The sequence below is a fragment of the Loxodonta africana genome, chromosome X (genome assembly GCF_030014295.1).
Source record: "Loxodonta africana isolate mLoxAfr1 chromosome X, mLoxAfr1.hap2, whole genome shotgun sequence".
In the NCBI taxonomy this organism is placed as follows: Eukaryota; Metazoa; Chordata; class Mammalia; order Proboscidea; family Elephantidae; genus Loxodonta; species Loxodonta africana.
In genome coordinates, this window is record NC_087369.1 from 131,998,739 (window position 1) to 132,019,264 (window position 20,526).

Sequence of the window (20,526 nt, forward strand, 5' to 3'; positions counted from 1 at the left end):
TCAAGTTTTATCTCCTACAGGGCTGCTAGTGGGTTTGAACCACCAACTTCTCCCTTAGCACCCAAGCACGTAAACCAGGGCTTTGAACCCGTTCATTCTGGTTTGAACCCCTGCTGAAAATTTGCAGTTCTAACAAGTTCCCAGGTGATGCTAAAGCTGCTGGTTAGGGACCAATTCTGAGAGCCACTAGTAGAGCAGTGCTTCTCAAAATTTATTGTAAGAATCAACTGGGGATCTTTTAAAACTGTAGGTTCTGAGTCTGTATATCTGGGGTGGAAATGCAAATTCTCACTAGGAGTTCAAACCGGAATGAACTGGTTCAAAGCCCTGGCTTAAACCAGACAATAGTTTAATTAGCGCTCTTTTAAGGAACTATGTTTATGGGATCCAATTGACAACAGCAACTTGAGAGATTAGATAGGAAGCTTGAGGGGTAGTGAGTTTATATTAATGGAGGAAGAACAATTTGGAAAAGGAGGGTGAGAATGGTTGCATAACTTGAAGAATGTAGTCAGTGTTACTAAATTGTACATGTAGAAATTGTTGAATTGGTATATGTTTTGCTCTGTGTATTTTCAACAACAATTAAAAAAAGTGTCCAAGCTGAAAAGGCAATGGCAAGAGAGTGCCAGGAAGAGGGATGTCATAGTCTTTTTGTAACCTAATCATGGAAGTGAGAGCCCATCACTTTGGCCATATTCTATCTGTTAGCAGTAAGTTGAGCCCACACTCCGGGGGAGGGTATCACACAAGAGTGAACCCAAGGAGGTGGGGATCACTGGGAACCATGTCAGAAGTTGCCTAGCACACATCGTATAATGGAAAGAGCACCCACTCACAGTTAGGAATCTTGTCTTCTAAGTCTGGCTCTGCCATTAGGAACTGTGGAATCTTGAGCAACTTTCCTAATTTTACCTAGGGATTATAATACCTACTGTAAGTATGAGCCAAAGTAATAAGCATAAAGTTACTTTGGGGAATTTTTTGTAAATATTATGTCTAAATTTTCTTTTTGGTCCACCTCTCAGCATTCACTCAGGAGAACATAGTGTTGAAATCACAGGCTCTGGGATCAGTCCCAGCTAAACGCATGGATTCAATCCTAGCTCTGACATAATTGTGTGACCTTGGTCTAGTTACTTAATCATTCTAAGCATCCATTTGCCCATCTGTAAAATGGGAATGATAATAATGGTGTTGTGAGGAGTAAATAAAATAATGTTTATAAAACATTTAGAAGGATGACTAGTATACAATAAGAGCTTAATAATTGTTCCTTTCTAATTTATTGTTGTTGATGTTTTGCAGTCACATGGGGGGCATTATCTCATATACTCTTAAAAAAGAATTCTACAGTTTCATTCCTTAGGCCATTCCAGTGTCATCACCCCAGCAGAGCTGAGACCTCTGTCTCTCTTTTCAAAGCTCAAGCTCTTACCTCTCATTTCCCCCAGCACACGCATAATCACACAAGTGCACACACACAAGTCTACTCTAAATCTCTCTCCATTTCTTTCTGTATTTTATCCTCCATGAGGATGGCAGCTCATGAGTGAAGCTGAAGGATAGATTGTTTCCTGGGAGATGGTTACAGTAACCTACTCAGAGGGCCAAACTATGCCCAAAGGGAGAGAAGCTATATATGTACGTATATATATATACACACATACAGAAAAAAAAAGAGAGATTGAAAAGGAAAGAGGCCCAGAGGAGATTTTAAAAAATGATCCTGAGAGCAAATGGAGGTCACCTTCCATAAGCAAGAGACTGTGGCTGAATGCTTCAATGACCACATTGTCATTTTTTCTCTATCCCCAGCCCCTCTTTCACACAGCAATGTATAAAATCTAGCTTTTACATAAGCTTCTTTGGCTGATTTTTTTATACAACATCTTTATTACTCCGCAGATGCTACTGTTTCAGTCCTTTGGTAATTTCTCAGGTCAGGGCAAATAGATTACAATGAGGCCAAAGGTGGGTTTGGTGTCACCAGTCATCTACTCTTTTCCCTATGACAACTTCTGTATCTTGTCTGATGTGCTGCACCCCCTTGAAATTGACTTTGACCTCTGTGCTAAGGCCTGCAGTGTGGTGAAAAGAGCCCTCCACTAAGAGAGAAGAGACCTAGGTTCTAATTTTCCCTCTGCTGCTAACTTAATCATATGACCTTAGGCAGGGCTGCTTTTCTCTGAGCCTCACTTCCTCATCTTTTCAATGGGAAGGGCCACATCTATCCTGCAGATGTCATAGCCTTGTGGGGAGGCTAATCTAAGATGTCAGGAAAGCATCCTGAAATGAAACATATGCAATGCTATGCTAACATAGGTAGTTGTGGTTAACACTGGTCAAGGATGCTGCCTCTTTCAGCTTTGCACTCTGCAGGGGCCTGCCCCAGACCAAGAATCCAGTTGCTGTAGAGTCGATTCTGTCTCATGGTGACCCCATGTGTATCACAGTAGAATTGCACTCCACTGGGTTTCCAATGGCTGTGACCTTTTAGAAGGTCGTCAGGTCCTTCTTCCAAGGTGCCTCTGGGTAGCTTCAAACCACCAACCTTCCAGTTAATAGCTGAGCACTCAACCATTGGCACCACCCAATTCTCATCAAATGTCTCAGCCTTAGTTTATTCATTAAATAGCCACTTAAATGCCCAGAGGGAGTTATAAGCAGATGGCCAAATTTCTCCAAACCACCTGTTGTTATGTGGGTAGCTGATGCCATGTTGGGGGCTGAACAGTGCCTGGCATGAAAGCTGGGTAGAAGTGATGTGGTATTCCAGCAGGCAGAGGCTGTGGCCATGGCTGTGAGACATAATTAGCTAAATGTTTTCAGGCTTTCCTAGAGAGAGAGAATGAAAGAAATCTCTTTAAAACAGAATTTTAAATGCTGTGTGATTGCAAGATAGTGCATTTTAGCCCCTCTTACTAATTGCTGTTTTTACTCTGTGCTGGGCACGGTGCATGTTTTTTTTTTCATGTGCGGTCTCATTCCAGCTTCACTTCAACCCTATGAGGGAAGTATTAAGCAGATGAGGAAACTGAAGTTCTGAGAAAGATTAAGTAGCTTTCTCAAGATCAAATGCCTTGGAGATGGCTGAGCCTCACTCCAAAGTCAAAACTCATTTTGAGAGGTAAATAATACTAGTTCCTCTTGTAGGTCAGGAGACTGAAAAAGAGAGATAAGTAACTTGCACAAAGCCACACAACTAGCCAATGGAAGGGCCTGATGCTAAAGCCCATGCTTATGATCTGTACAATGTGAACTGTGGAGCTTAGGCTCCCAGTGCATCGCCACACTAATCAGCTCATGAGTCTTTAGGTGGCCATTCCTTGAGCAGGTACTCCGTGCAGGGGGCTTGCTAAAGGAGATGGTATTGGACGTAGTCCACAGAGGAATTGAGACATCAGGAGTTACGAGAACAAAGAATTACAAGAATTGACAAGAACAAACAAATTGGTCTTAAAAGAAATGTAATCAGAATGCTCCTTAGAAGTGATGATGGCGAGGTCTTGGCTCACTTACTTTTGACATATCATCAAGAAAGACCAGTCACCAGAAAAGGACATCATGTTTGGTAAAGTAGAGGGTCAGTGAAAAGGGGGGAAACCCTCAATGAGATGGATTGACACAATACTTGCAACAATGACTCAAACATACCAACAATCATGAAAATGGCCAAGGTCTGGGCAACATTTTGTTCTGTTATACTTAAAGTTGCCATGAGTTGGAGGCGACTGGCAGGCAACTAACAACAACAACGGGCTTGACTGTGCAAGCAGTGTGTGCTGAGTGTCTGTTGAATAGGTAGATAGGCCTGGTACCCAGACCACAGCTGCTGCTTCACACAGGCCTAAAGCAAACCGCTTTATGTCAAAGAGTCTGAATGTGTTGGGAGATTTTATATTTATCACTAAATCTCTGTACAGAAAGTTTTTACAGTATATATTAGCCATGCATGAGCGTGCCCATCTAACGCTTCCTTGACAGCATTGAGTCTTCCATTTTTTAAAAAAAAAAACTCTTGCTTATTTGATATGCAAAATTTGTTTCTGTTGCTTTCATTTTTACGTATTTTGTTAGTAAATGAGGTCGAATATTTTTTATAATTCCTCCTTTAGAAATTGTATCGTTTTGACCATTTAACTGTTAGAGTCTTAGCATTTTTCTTAACAAATATATAAGCTCTTTATATATGAAGGCTATCAACCCTCTGTCATATTTGTGGTGATTATTTTTTGACGGTTGCTGATTCCTGGCAAGTGTTTTGAAATTAAGAGAGGATTTCCACTGGGGTTTGTTTGGGTTGATGTGGATGGCTTTTTTAATCTTCCCACATCCCTTATTTGTTCAAAAATGGTCTTTTCTTGGTATTGTGGTTTTTACCACTCAAGGAAAAAGCATGTGTTTCAGTCCTGGGCAGAAGGAGAGTGAATATTGTCTTCCCCACAATCATATGGTCTCAGCGTAACCCTGGCAAGAAACCAGATGGAGCCTGCTGAGAAACTGGCAGTGCAGGTCTATTGTATTCCTAGTACAGTGCCTGGCACACAGTAGGTGCTGGGAAAACATTTGCTGTAAAATTAAAGCAAGCATGACCCTCCTTATGAATCATGCATTATCAATTATAGCATTGTGTTTTGTCACCTCAGTTTCGAGCAAGCTACCTTCTTTCTCTCTTTCAGTATTTAATTTTTTTTTTCCAGGTTACTTCAGGACCAGGGTACATACAGGTATTCATAGATCTTTAAGAATAATACTTTCTTTTTTAACAAGGGATTCTCAAGGTGCCCCAGGTTTCTTCTGAGTATTATGGAGAGGCTTGTAATATAATGATCAAAAGCCCAGGCTGTGGTGACAAAATGATCTGGGTTCAAATCCAAGTTCTGCAACTTACTAGCTGTTTGACTGTTCACAAGTTATTTGACCTCCCTACGCCTCGCCTTGACGGCAGTGGGTTTAGTGGATGCCTCGACTAGCCCTGGTGGTGCAGTGGTTAAGCACTCAGCTGCTAACTGAAATGTCAGCGGTTCAAACCCACCAGCCGCTCCATAGGAGAAAGATGTGGTGGTTTGCTTTCTTAAAGATTTACGGCCTTGGAAACCCTATGGGGCAGTTGTGGTCTGTCCCATAGGGTCACAGTGAGTTGAAATCAGCTCAATGGCAGTGAGTTTTGGGTTATGTCTCAACTTGCATCTCTGTATAAAATGAATATAATAGTAGTACCTACCTTACAGGGTGGTTCTGAAGGTTATGTGAGAACATATGCAGAGCATCAAGCACAGAATAGCTTAGCACTCATTGAATGGTAAAAAACAAAAACAAAAACCGTTGCTGTGGAGTGGATTCCGTCTCATAGCGACCCCATAGGACAGAGTAGAACTGCCACATAGGGTTTCCGAGGAGCGACTGATGGATTCGAACTTCTGACCTTTTGGTTAGCGGCCGAATGCTTAACCACTGAATGGTAGCTATGATGATTATCAGCAATAGCAGTGTTTATGTGTTGGGGGCAGGAGGCAAGAAGCAGAGAGTAGCATCAGGAACTGTACCAGAAAGGGCATCGATGTCAAATCCAAACACATAGATTCATGTCCAAACTCTATCATCAGTTCATTTTATAACTTTGGGGGAGTTCATTTCTTTCTGTTACATTGACAGTAAGGTGCCTGCCATCTTCTGCTGCCTGGGCTGAAGTGCCAGCCCTGCCATTACAGCAATGGCCCCAGCATCCTAATCTGCCTTGCATTCAAGCATGGAAAAGACCCTTCCGAGGTTAAGTATAATGTGGCCTGTGAGAATCCAGGAAGAGTAAGTACTAGGATCAATGAGGGGCAAGTTACCAGCCCAATGAAGCACATAGTGTCTGAAGCCACATTGCCTGGATCCAAATCCTGATTCTATCCCTTATTATCTGGGTGACCCTGAGCAAGTATTTTAGTCTCTCTGACTCTTCATTTCCTCACCTGTAACATAGGGATGATAATAGTACCTATATCACATGGTTGTTAATGAAAATTAAATCATTAAATATTTGTGATTTGCATAGATGGAGCACAATATAAGTGTTTGTTAAATAATAGATAAAACTGAGATCATATTAAGAATTGGAGGAAGTGCTTTGGTGGGTAGTGAGTTCCCTGTCACTCCCAGAACCCTAATAGAAGCTGTTGATATTAAATAGAACAGATTCAAGCATCAAGACAGAATTGAGCAAAATGGACTTTACAATTACATCCTGATCAGAAGTTCGATGACTTGCCTCCCAATGTCTCCCAGCTAGTCAGTAGCAAGGCAGAACTAAGATAAAACCCAGGCCAAGCCACAACCTAGTAGAGTTCTCTTTCTCCTATGCCACCCTCACCATTTAAGTTTGTGCTTTCTTGGGTGACATTTTAAAATGAATCTGTGAAATTTAGAGGTGTGAAGGGCAGGCTCAACCAGCCACCTTCTCTTGCTCACAAAATAGCCATTACTTTGAAAGCCTGTTTTTCTTTCTGCCTCCTTGTCAGATCCTGGACAGTTTTGATTGACAAGAGGCTTTTGGTGAAACTGTTTCTTTAATATGCTCGATGTCATTTGCTGACTTTCAGTTCCCCCTTTGTGAGGTTCTTTTTGCAATTCAGTGAGAGGAATTATCAAGCCATAAAACCAGTGCCATCAGCTTGCCAATTTTATATCTGACCTGCATCCACCATTTGACTTAAGTGTCTTATTTGGGCAGATAATACCATTCATTCATCCGCTGCCCATGACCTACTACTCCCTAAAGACCAGAAGAAGTATGGCTGCAGGTGAGGGTGCTCAGTGATGGCCCGAGAGAGAGTGCTAGAGTCCCTCTAAGCTCAGTAGATCCAGCTGATGCTTCTATAGACCATGCAGACTAAGGGCAGTGGGAGAATTAGAGCCACAGATGATTTCTTTTTTGGAGGACCAGGGTGGTGTACACCTCACATAGGTAGAGCTTCCTGCATGATCAGAGACAGCGTCAGCCCTCTCAGCCCTGAACTGGGCTGGAATCCAAACTAGGAAGGGAAGGCATGGTGTGAGCATGTAGGTAGGTGAATGGATCTCCCTAAGGTAGTTAGGCCCATGGGGTGCCCTGTGGCCATGAAGGAGTCCTGTGTGGCACATAATTCCTAGGGTTTGGCTGAGACACTCCTGCTGACTCTCAGAATCTAGGGGATTGCGCATATCAGAGAAGGGCTGAGCCCCTGGGGCTTCTTCCACTCCCGAAAAAATGAGTGTAGCAAGAAATTGGCTTCATGATACCATCAGAGTGGTGGAGGTTTGTCTGCATCCGAAGACTCAACCTAGGTCCAGAGAGAATGTCAGTGAGCAACTACAAATGGCAGTGTAGTGGATTGGCCTTGGAGTCAGAGATCTGGGTTTATATTCCCGCTTAGCGAAGTTACCACCTACCTATCCGTTGCCATCGAGTCGCTTCTGACTCATAGCGACCCTATGGGACAGAGTAGAACTGCCCCATAGAGTTTCCAAGGAGCGCCTGGTGGATTTGAACTACCGAACTTTTGGTTAGCAGCTGTAGCTCTTAACCACTACTCCACTAGGGTTTCCTAGCCAAGTTACATTGGGCAAATTACTTAACCTCTCCAGGCCTCAATTTCCTCTTCTGTAAAACAGAGATAATAAAAGTCCCTGATTTGTTGAGTTGTGGGAATCACATAGATGTAGATAAAGCACTTAGTGCTGTTCTGGGCAAAAAAATAAGTGCCCAGTTAATCTAACTATTATAATAATTATCATTATCGTTATGGATCAGTTACTGGCAGCAGATGAATATAATGATTTAAGAAAGTACATATACATTTTCATACACTTTTTAATGCATACTGTATTTCACAATAAAATCATTGTTAAAAAGTGAAAAAAAAAAAAAGAAAGCTGTGTGACAGAGGGGTTAAGAACATACAACAAATTGTGGTTCACACCCCCAACTCTGCCACCTATTTCCTGTGAGGATCTGGGTAAATCGCTTAGCCTCTTGGGGCTCATAGTACCAACTGCACCAGGGTATCATTGGAATTAAATGAGGAAACCCTCATATAGTGCTTAGTGCGTTGCCTACACATAATGAACTAATATTTATTTCTGGTTATTACCATTATGGATATGTCATCCTCTGCATTTCTCAGCCCTGTTCAGGGTGTCCAGAGTTGCCAGGAGAGAGGATTGGAGTTGGGATTATCAGGCCCTAGGGTATAACTCAGTGATAGTGGAAAGGGGTAAAACATTCTTAGGAGTCCAGCCTGTTAACTAAAGTCTCTGTGGCTTTAAAAAATAATTGTTTTCCAGTGGGTCCCACAAGTAAGTCAGTTCCCCTGTGGACCCTGTACTATAATATAGACTCTTCCTTCTAGCCCCTACCCCACCAGCCTGCAAGTATACTCCTGGCTGATACATTTGCCACTTGCTTCAAATATTTGCTAAAAGCTTCCCAGAACAGGAAGCCTCCTGGCTGTAGAGCACTCTGTGAGAGAGATGAAGCAATGGTTTCTATGGTAACACTTTGCCACTTATTAGTGTTTGTGTAGGCACTGAGGCAAGCGCTGGGGTCCAGACAGGTCCTTGCTGGGAAGGGAGGAGGAGCAGCAAGGGCCAGGAAGTGCAGAATTGTTCTCATTTTACCCTTCTGGGTGGTAGCCCTCAGGGACAGTCCTAGGGAAACGTTTGGGGCACAATTTGGCTGAATGCTCATAGAAGCATCCAGAACCGCTCACATCACTCAGTACCCCCTACTTTTGCCACCAGGTTCAGCTTCTCAAATGTCCCTTCTTCATGCCGCTCCTCTGCCCAATATCTTTGCTGCTTTTCCCCACTATCTACAGATTCAGTTTAAATCATGGTTTTTGAGGCCTTCCACACCTTCCTCTTTCCAGAACCTCTGGTTGCTTTCCCCACAGTACACCATGTACCATCTACTTCAAGAATACTGTTCACCCTTATCCTGCCTCTACCACCTGTTATATTGGGGGTGTTTTTACTTACCCTCCCTCTCTCTTACTCTTCTCCTTGCCTGGACTTCCTGGAACCCTCATCCATGTATATCCAAGACTTACCTTTACTTCAAGATCCAGCTCAAGCCTCAGTTTCTACAAGAAACCTTCTCTGACCACCCCAACTCAATGGCTTCCCATTCTCTGAGCTCTGATTGCATTACTGCATGGGCCTGTTATGCATTTGGCACTTAACACATATTATCTTTTCAGTTGTTTCTCTACTGCTTACGTGTCTCTAGCCAAGTAGACAGTAAGCTCCAATGTGGAGGGGCCCTTCTAGTAATTTTTTCTGTTTTTCCCGCAGCACCTAGGACAGTGCCCTGTTCATAATAAGGAAATTAATTAAAAAATATATGCAAAGGGTTTAGCTTGGTGCCTAGTATACGTAGTTGTTGTTGTGTGCTGTTGAGTTGATTCCAACTCTTACCAACTCTACAGAACAGAGTAGAACTGCTGTCTAGGGTTTCCAAGGCTGTAAATCCTTAATCGAAGCAAACTGCCACATCTTTCTTCCATGAAGTGGCTGGTGGGTTTGAACCACAGACCTTTTCATTAGCTGCTGAGCACTTAACCATTTTGCTACCAGGGCTCCTTTGCCTAGTATATTTAAAAACAAAAACCAAAAAACGTTGCTGTAGAGTCAGTTCCACCTCAGAGTGACCCTAAAGGTCAGAGTAGAACTGCCCCGTAGGGTTTCCAAAGAGCAGCTGGTAAATTTGAACTGCTAAAGTTTTGGTTAGCCATAGCTCTTAAGCGCTGTGCCACCAGGGCTCCGGTATATAAAAAAAAAATAAGTGCTAAATGAATATGCAGTAGTGTTTAGCCTTGAAACAGTTCTTGATTGATGCCCTGGTACCTCAGTCACTACTTTCACTCTTAGACATCACAGGCTGCAGGTGGTGCCCTTGGGGCATTTATGTAACCTTAGATTGGAGCCTTTCTGAGCCATTAAGTTGGCCAAAAAAAACTCAGTGAGTCCATTGGCCTTATCCCTACCTTCTACTGCTGCTCACTTGCTACTACAGCCATCAGAATCGGCTATATAATTTGCAGGGCCCAGTGCAAAATAAAAATGTGAGGTCTCCACTACTATAAAAACCCATGAAAAGGCTTAAACACAGAAAGAAACAATCTTTGATGGTTATGAGGGAGGGGAGGGCTGAGGAAGGAAAAACACTAAGTAGACAATACATAAGTGGTAACTTTGATGAAGGGTAAGACTGTATACAGTACTGGGGAGGGTCAGCACAACTTGACCAAGGCAAGATCATGGAAGCTTCATAGACATATCCAAACTCCCTGAGGGACCGAATTGCTGGGCTGAGGGCTGGGACCATGGTCTCGGGGGACATCTAGCTCAATTTGGCATGACATAGTTTATAACGAAAATGTTCTACATCCTACTTTGGCGATCAGCATCTGGGGCCCTTAAAGCTTGTGAGCAACCATCTAAAATACTCCACTGGTCCCACCCCATCTGGAGCAAGGGAGAATGAAGAAAACCAAAGATATAAGGGAAAGATTAGTCCAAAGGACTAAAAAAAAAAAAAAAATCACTAATGGACCACAAATACCACAGCCTCCACCAGACTGAGACCAGCACAACTAGATGGTGCCCGGCTACCACCACCAACTGCTCTGACAAGGATTACAATAGATGTTCCTGGACAGAGCTAGAGAAAAATGTAGACAAAATTCAAACTCACAAAAGAAGATCAGACTTACTGCTCTGACACAGACTGGAGAAACCCCGAGAGTATGGCCCCTGGACACCCTTTTAACTCAGTACTGAAGCCACTCCTGAGATTCAACCTTCAGCCAAAGGTTGTTGTTGTTGTTAGGTGCTGTCTAGTTGATTCTGACTCATAGTGACCCTATAGGTCAGCTGGTGGATTTGAACTGCCGACCTTTGGTTAGCAGCTGAGCTCTTAACTACTATGCCACCAGGGCTTAGACAGGCCCATAAAGCAAAATAAGACTAAGTGGGCACACGAGCAAGAGGCAAGGACGGACGAGAAGGCAGGAGGGGACAGGAAAGCTGGTAATGAGGAAGCCAAGGTTGAGAAGGGCAAGTGTTGACATGTCATAGGGTTGTTAACCAATGTCATAGAACAATGTGTGTACTGTTTAATGAGAAACTAGTTTGTTCTATAAACCTTCATCTAAAGCACAATAAAAAAAAGAAAAAAAAAAGTGAGGTCTCTTGTTCAAAAATTCTTAAGAATTTCAAGACAGTGACAGCAGAGCATTAACTAAATGTGGGACCCTTTTGAGGGCAGGGCCCTGTGGAACTACGCAGGTTGCATGCTCATGAAGCCAACCCTTCTAGCCATCCTCCTTCCCTTGTGCTCTTCCCCAAGTCCTTGGAACAACAATGGGGGAATCCACACCACACATAGCAAATACATATCAAATTGTCCTAGATCAATTTACCAAAAGCCAATTCACCAAAAGCAGTTTTGCTGAACATCAAATCACCAAGTGACCGAGTGTCCAAACAACCAATTTGTCATATTTGTGGTAGTTTTCATTTTGCCTTTCCTTTGCCCCTGCCCAGGCCGTTCCCATGCCCCTGACTGTGCCCACATCCATGCTCTCAGCTTCTCACTCCCCAGCTCTCCAGCAAACTGGGCTAGAAAGCAAAGGCTGCATCTATTCTCTAAGTCACTTGCCCAAGACCAGACAGTGAATTCATGATAGAACTTGAAGGAGAACCCAGGTTTCTCAAATGTATCTTTTCCACTCTACTGCCACCATCATATTGCCAAACAACGGAGTGTATTTTTCCATCTTCTGTCAATGGCTACCTACAGCAATACTGCTCGAGGGCAAGACTTGCTTTTCTCATTTGGTCTTTAACCACCCTGCTTTGTGTAGGAAACCCCTACAAAAAGGGTTAGCAACTTTTCCAAAGCAGTGGTTTCAAGTTACCTGGCCATTTTCTTTCCTTTCCATCAGAGTGCCCTGGTCACTCCCTGGGTGTTGCCTTGGAATCAGAGAGAGTGGTATGGCACTCTGATGCACAGGTGCCTTCTTGACTACTTGTGTTGACCTGACTTATTGTTGATGAACAAGGGCTTCTCTGCCATCTACCTTTACCTCCCACCCTGTAGTAGCAGTTCCTCAGATGCATCACTGAAGAACCTATATACCAGGGTTCTGGAGTGCTTTTTCACATTAGTGTTAATTTCTCCACCTGTGCCAACATATGTGCCTACCAGAAGTTGACCTCAGAATGTGTTTAGCAGCTTAGTAGAACAGAACCTCCAAGCAAACCTGCCATTTAGGCATTGCCCACCTAAGATGGATCATGAAGACTGTGAACGTGAGCCTTTTGTGGGGGGCTGTCATAGGGAACTCAGGAATGGCTTGGAGCCGGACGATTCAGGCTTAGACATATGACATGGAAGCTGACAGTGGTCTACACAGCCTCTGGGGAGGCCCAGTGAACAGACATCCCAGTCACAAAGCCCCCCAGTCCTTTCATTTCCTTCCCTTTCCTCCCCTCCCCAAAAAGGAAATAGTTTGCTATCTTTGAACTTAGGCATTATTAGCTCTTCGTCCCAAGGATCCTCAGCAGATGCTACAGGTATAATCAGGCACAGGTATCTGGAAAGAGGCCAACAAGGGCAGGTAATGGGAAAAATGCCCAAATGTATATTAAATTACCTTGGATGTCAATTTAAAAGCGCTAAGGTGCTTTTGACACTAGTAAAAAGCAAAATCACACTGCTAACACTTTCCAGTATTATGCTATGTTTTTATTTTCAGCCATTCTATTTTCTGACATTTTGAACACGGTATTGCTATTGATATTTGAGAAGAATTGTCGATAATTTAGCATACCATTATGGGTTTCTTTTTCATTCATATTAGAGATTTCAGTAAGCCTGCTTTCCTCCTAAGTGTGATGTGATTGCACTCAGTGTCTGATGTTTGTTTTCCAAGGATAATGGGAAACAAAGATAATTAGAAAGTTGCAAAAGGAAGGTAATTGGAAAGTTGGATTCACTAAGCAGAAGTTGGATCTATGCCGTTAAGTAAGGGATATCTGTCTAGCCAATAGTCATGCCTAGCCACACACCTGCAGCTATAGAGGCTCTATTGTAATGAGGAATACTTAATGTCCTCTGGCAAGTGATGGTCTCGGGCTTCTAGGCTCCTGCCTCCACTACTGATTTCATGTCATCCCACCTGCTCTTTCCATGGGCCAGGACTGGGCTAGGCTGTAGGGCAGTTGGTGGCTCTCACTCGCGTGGACCCAGTGGGCAGACACTTTCCAACACTGGTCTTACCCTCTACTCAACTGCTTTGGAGCTTTTGTTTCTGCCATTGCCATGCCACTAAGCCCAGGTAACCTAGGCTTCTCACTTACTAATCTATGTTTCACTCGGTAACCTCATCTCTTTTTGTTAACAAGGGCCACCCTGGCTGACCTGCTCAAGTGGAGGCTGGAGAAGAGTCGACTGATGGTAGGCAGAGAGAGCTGTTTGGGAGCAGAGGCAGGGAAAAGCAAGAAGGGAAGAGCCATTTACTGAGTACCTACTGTTTGCTGGGCACTGTGCTGGATGCTTTATATGCGTTAACTGTGTTCATTTGCTGTCAGGAAAAGGAAGCATAGAAATGACGCGACACTGAAGGGTGGGAGACAGACTTGTTTTCCCTGGGATAGATGAGCGGGTACTATGTAGGGGAAGGAATACTCCGTGAGGTGTAAGGAGCCCAGGGTCAAATAAGCATATGACTTTAAATAGGTCACTTGGCCTCCGTTTTTTCCTCTGTAGAATGTACACATGATCTTTGCTCAGCCTACCTCATATAGTTGTGAGGATACAAGGGAGTAATAACAGGTTACAGTATTTGGAAGACTATAAAATATTGTATAATATTGTGCAAGGCAATATAGAGTAGCGAGTAAGAGCCAGAGTACAGATGGCGTGGAGAATTCTAAATGTTAACACAGTCACTTGCTACCTGTGTGACCTTGGGCATGTTACTTGACCTCGATATATATACAGTAGTTTCCACATCTGTAAAATGAAGATAGAGATATTACCTGTACGTAGGGCTTTATACTGAAAATTAGATAACATGAAAAGCATTTGGAATAGTACTGGTGCATAGTAAGTACTATGTATCATTTACTATTACAAATACTAGATACCATGAGTATTTGATTCCCTTTCCTGTCCCATACACACCCTTTCAGTGTTTATAACCCTTACCGCAACAAAACTTGGCTAATGGTGCAATTCCATGTGTTTTGTATGTAGCTCTGTGCATACTAGGGCATAACACTTAACCCTGCTCTAGAACACATCTACGCGGCAGCGCCCACCCATATAAGAAGATGGAAACTCGGTACTCCCAACAGAAGAGAGGCAGGCTTCTTTTAAACATAACAGCCTGAGACGCATGGCATAAGGGATTTGATTTACATACATTGAGGATGCTTTTTAACTTTTTAGACACATGTTTACTGTATTAAATGATGTATACCTGTATATAGGGGAAGAAGTGGATTCCTTCAGTCACTCTACAACATATATTGAGCACCTACTTTGTGTAATGTGTGAGATACAAAGATGACTGAAGCAAAGTCCCTGACCTCAGAGTTGATCATTTAGTGGGAGAGCTAAGACACGTACTTAAAATCAGCATGTTATTAAGATAGTGTTAATTCTGAGGCTAAATGAGAATATACATATATCATGTACTGAGAAGACTATATAATGGCTAATGATTGTAGTTTTTATACAAGCTTCAAGAGTTAAAAATGCTGTAGGAGACAGAGAAAGGAGGGGTCATTTCTTGCTTGGGGGTGTGAGGGAAGACACTGAAGCATGAGTAGGCTTTCAACAGGCAGAATTGAGGGTAAAGGACAAAGTCCTTGAAATAAAACATACATGGAGTGTGAAGGGACCAGTGAGTGGCTTGCGTTGGATTGCGTAGGATACACAGACTTTACTGAGGGATCACAAGACTGGGAAATTTGGTTGCGACTGGACTTAAATGCCAGGATAGAAAGTTGGGCTTATTTAGTAGGCAGTGGAGAGCCATTGGGAATTAAAAAAAAAAATTATTCACAATAACTTTACTAGGCTGATTCACATGGGATGACATATTTTCAAAGACTGAAAAACCAAAACTATAAAATGACATATACCTAATTACAGTTGCCGGAAAATCATACAAGCATGACAAAATATATGATTATTACCTTAGGACTGACAGTGTACTTTATACTACACTTATAGGCAAACATGACAGGACTTGGATCTTAATAACAAAATTCTTTTTAAAAAACTTTTTGATTGCATTTTAAGTGAAAGTTTACAAGCACAAATTAGTTTCTCGTTCAAAAATTTATACACGAATTGTTTTTGTGATGTCGGATGCAACCCCTGCAATGTGTCAGCACTCTCCCCCTTTCCCTTTCCATCCCAGGTTCTTCGTGTCCATTCATCCAGTTTCCTGTCCCTTCCTGCCTTCTCCTCTTTGCTTTTGGACAGGTGTTATCCATTTGGTCTCTTACACTTGATTGAACTAACAAGCACGTTCCTCATGGGTGTTATGATTTGTTTCATAGGCCTGTCTATGACTAAAAGGTAGATTTCGGGCGTGGCTTCATTTCTGAGTTAGCAGGGTGTCTGGGGGCCATAGTCTCAGGGGTTCCTCCAGTCTCTGTCAGACCAGTAGACTTAGTCTGTTTTTTGTGAATATGAATTTTGTTCTACATTTTTCTCCCGCTCTGTTTGGAACCCTCTATTGTGATCCCTGTCAGAGTGGTCAGTGGTGGTTTCCAGGCTCCATCTAGTTCTTCTGGGCTACAGCTGGGGCAGGCTGTGGTTCATATGGTCCATTAGTCCTTTGGACTGATATTTTCCTTGTGTCTTTGGTTTCCTTCAAATCTCCATTGCTTTGAACGTGATGGGACTAATAGATGTGTTTTAGATGGCACTCGCAAGCTCTGAAGACCCGTTCAAGTTGTTTCATGTGTCTGGGAAGCTTATATAGCTTTGGCTTATATTGTGTGTTATCTTTCCCTTCAACAAAGTTAACACTTGTCTACTATCTAGTTAGTGATTTTCACTCCCCATACCTCCCCTTCCTCCTAACCATCAAAGATTCTTTTTCTGTGTGTAAACCTTTTCTTAGTTTTTTATAACAGTAAAAAAAAAAAAAAAAAACCCAGTGCCATCGAGTCAATTCCGACTCATAGCGACCCTATAGGACAGACTAGAACTGCCCCATAGAGTTTCTAAGGAGCGCCTGGCAGATTCGAACTGCCCACCCTTTAGTTAGCAGCCGTAGCACTTAACCACTACACCACCAGGGTTTACCGTTATAACAGTGGTCTCATATGGTATTTGTCCTTTGGTGATTGACTTATTTCATTCACCGTAATGCCCTCCAGATTTATCCATGTTGTGAGATATTTCACGAATGCATTGTTGTCCTTTATCATTGCATAGTATTCCATTGTGTTTATGTACCATAATTTGTTTATCCATTCATCTGTTGATGGGCACTTAAGTTGTTTCCATCATTTTGCTATTGTGAATAATGCTGTAATGAACATGGGTGTGCATATGTCTATTCATGTGATGGCTCTTATTTCTCTAGAATATATTCCTAGGGTCTACGTCCATACCACCCTGAATGTGCCTAATCTCATCTGATTTTGGAAGCTAAGCAGGGTCAGGCCTGGTTAGTACTTGGATGGGAGACCTCCTGGGAATACTGGGTGCAATAGACTTTAGAGCCCTGGTGGCGCAGTGGTTAAGAGCTTGGCTTCTAACGAAAAGGTTGGCAGTTGGAATCCAACCAGCCACTTCTTGGAAACCCTGTGGGGAAGTTCTATTCTGACCAGTAGGGTTGCTCTGAGTTGAAATCAACTTGACAACAATGGGTGCTTTTTTTTTTTTTTTTTTAGTTTTTATTCCTAGGAGTGGAATTGCTGGATCTGTTTCTACCTTTTTAAAGAGGCACCGTATTGTTTTCCAAAGTGGTTTTACCATTTTACATCCCCACCAGGAGTGCATAAGAGTTCAAGTCTCCCCACAGCCTCTCCAACATTTGTTATTTTCTGTGTTTTTGATTAGTACCAGTAATGTCAGGGTGAGATGGTATCTCATTGTAGTTTGGATTTGCATTTGTCTAATGGCTAATGATCATGAGCATTTCTTCATGTACCTGTTAGCTGTTTGAACGTCTTCTTTGGAGAAACGTCTGTTCATATCTTTGCCCATTTTCTAATTGGATTATTTGTCTTTTTATTATTGGGTATTGAAGTATTCTACAGATTTTGGAGATTAGACCCTTGTTGGACATGTAGCCCCAATTTTTTTTTTTCCCAGTCGCAAAGTTCTCTTTTTACTCTTTTGGTGAAGTCTTTTGATGAGCATAAGTGTTTAATTTTTAGAAGCTCCCAGTTATCTAGTTTATCTTCTGGTGTTTATGCAATGTTAGTTATGGTCTATATTGTATTTATGGCATGTATTACGGCCCCTAGCATTTTCACTATTTTTTCTTCCATGATCTTGATCATTTTAGGTTTTATATTTAGGTCTTTGATCCATTTTAAGTTAGTTTTTCTTTATGGTGTGATGTATAGGTCCTGTTCCTTTTTTTTTTTTTTTTAACAGATGGACATCCAGCTTTCCCAGCACCATTTGTTGCAAAGACTACCTTTTCCCCATTTAATGGACTTTCGTCATTTGTTAAAGATCAGCTGACCATAAGTGGATGGATTTACATCTGGGTTCTTAGTTCTGTTTCATTGTTCCATGTGTCTGTTGTTGTACCAGTAACAGGCTGTTTTAACTACCCTGGCTGTATAGTAGGTTCTAAGATCAGGTAGTGTGAGTCCTCCTACTTTGTTCTTTTTCTTTGATTATACTTTGCTTACTCATGGCCCTTTCTTTCCACATAAAGTCGGTGGTTAGTTTTTCCATCTCATTAAAGAATGCTGGTGATATTTGGACCAGGATTGCATTTTATCTGTAGGTTGCTTTGGGTAGAAATGACTTTTTCACAATGTTGAATCTTTGTATGCATGAGCATGGTATGTTTTTCCATTTATGTAGTTCTATTTTGGTTTCTTGCAATAATGTTTTGTAGTTTTCTTTGTGTAGATCTTTTACGTCCCTGGTTAGATTTATTCCTAAGTATTTTATTTTTTTAGGGACTATTATACATGGTATTGTTTTCCTGATTTCCTTTTCGAAGTGGGCTTTGTTAATGTATAGGAATCCAACTGATTTTTGTATGTTGATCTTGTTTTATCCTACTACTCTGCGGAATCTTTCTATTAGTTTCAGTAGTTTTCTTGTGGAATCTTTGGGGTTCTGTATATGTAGAATCATATCATCTGCAAAAAGTAATAGTTTTGGGGCGGAGCCAAGATGGCGGACTAGGCAGACGTTACCTCGGATCCCTCTTACAACAAAGACACGGAAAAACAAGTGAATCGATCACATACATAACAATCTACGAACCCTGAACAACAAACACGGATTTAGAGACGGAGAACGAACTAATACGGGGAAGCAGCGATAGTTTCCAGAGCCTGGAGCCAGCGTACCAGTCAGGTACGGCACAAGCACAGAGACCTGCTCCACCCCCCTGAACTAACCCCGGGAGGGGGACCAGCCGGTTCCACGGGCGGCGTGGGACGCAGCCGGTAGGAGAAGTCCCCGGGAGGCAGTGACTGATCTTGGAGCAGGAAGAGCAGCATCCGAGCCGGGGAACCGTCCCGCAGGGATTTGGACTGCTCGCAGGTACGCCATAAACACGGAGAGTTGCTCCACCCCCTGAACTAACCCCGGGAAGGGGACCAGCCGGGTCGCGCGGGCGGCGTGGGACGCAGCCGGTAGGAGAAGTCCCCGGGAGGCAGCGACTGGTATTGGAGTGGGGAGAACAGCGTTCCAGCCGGGACACTTGGTCGCGGCACAAGCACGGGGAGCTACTCCACCCATCTGAACTAACACCGGGAGGGGGCCCACCTGGTTCACGGGGGCGGCACGGCCACGCGGCTGGAGGGACGAGAAGTCCCCGGGAGGCAGCGACTGATTTTGGAGTTGAGAGTGCACCATCCCAGTAGGGGAGCCTTGACGCTGGGCGTGGGGCTGGAAGCGGAGGATCTGACCGTGACTTCAGCGGGCCAGACCCCCTGGGGGCAATCTCCACACAGCCAGCACACATAGGCGACGCGCCCGCGGGAATCTCAGATATAACAGTCATTCCAAGCAAGACAAGCAACTCTGGCTATATTCTGAGGTGCTACTCTCCTATCTCTCTGTTCCCTCCCCCACCCTCCCCAGGCGGCTTCATTAACATCTGAATAGCCTGAGCCAGAGGGAGAACTCTGATAGGGATCTGACTGCAGTTTTTTTTTTAGCGGATTTTCTGGAAAAACTAGTTTCCCAGTGATGGCTCGGAGACAACAATCCATATCAAACCACTTAAAGAAGCAGACCGTGACAGCTTCTCCAACCCCCCAAACAAAAGAATCAAAATCTTTCCCAAATGAAGATACAATTTTGGAATTATCAGATACAGAATATAAAAAACTAATTTACAGAATGCTTAATGATATCACAAATGAAATTAGGATATCTGCAGAAAAAGCCAAGGAACACACTGATAAAACTGTTGAAGAACTCAAAAAGATTATTCAAGAACATACTGGAAAAATTAATAAGTTGCAAGAATCCATAGAGAGACAGCATGTAGAAATCCAAAAGATTAACAATAAAATAACAGAATTAGACAACACACTAGGAAGTCAGAGGAGCAGACTCGAGCAATTAGAATGCAGACTGGGACATCTGGAGGACCAGGGAATCAACACCAACATAGCTGAAAAAAAATCAGATAAAAGAATTAAAAAAAATGAAGAAACCCTAAGAATCATGTGGGACTCTATCAAGAAGGATAATCTGCGGGTGATTGGAGTCCCAGAACAGGGAGGGGGGACAGAAAACACAGAGAAAATAGTTGAAGAACTCCTGACACAAAACTTCCCTGACATCATGAAAGACGAAAGGATATCTATCCAAGATGCTCATCGAACCCCATTTAAGATTGATCCAAAAAGAAAAACACCAAGACATATTATCATCAAACTCACCAAAACCAAAGATAAACACAAAATTTTAAAAGCAGCCAGGGAGAAAAGAAAGGTTTCCTTCAAGGGAGAATCAATAAGAATATGTTCTGACTACTCAGCAGAAACCATGCAGGCAAGAAGGGAATGGGACGACATATACAGAACACTGAAGGAGAAAAACTGCCAACCAAGGATCATATATCCAGCAAAACTCTCTCTGAAATATGAAGGCGAAATTAAGATATTTACAGACAAACTCAAGTTTAGAGAATTTGCAAAAACCAAACCAAAGCTACAAGAAATACTAAAGGATATTGTTTGGTCACAGAACCAATAATATCAGATATCAGCACAACACAAGGTCACAAAACAGAACGTCCTGATATCAACTCAAAT

The 20,526-nt window shown here is 42.7% G+C and overlaps 1 protein-coding gene and 1 pseudogene across 2 annotated transcripts in view; both read left to right on the forward strand.

Annotated features, from left to right (window-relative positions):
• PAK3 (p21 (RAC1) activated kinase 3) overlaps positions 1 to 20,526 on the forward strand; it is a 298,000-nt gene that overhangs the window by 100,029 nt on the left and 177,445 nt on the right. The window lies entirely within an intron of this gene.
• LOC111751888 (5S ribosomal RNA) lies at positions 16,658 to 16,776 on the forward strand (annotated as a pseudogene).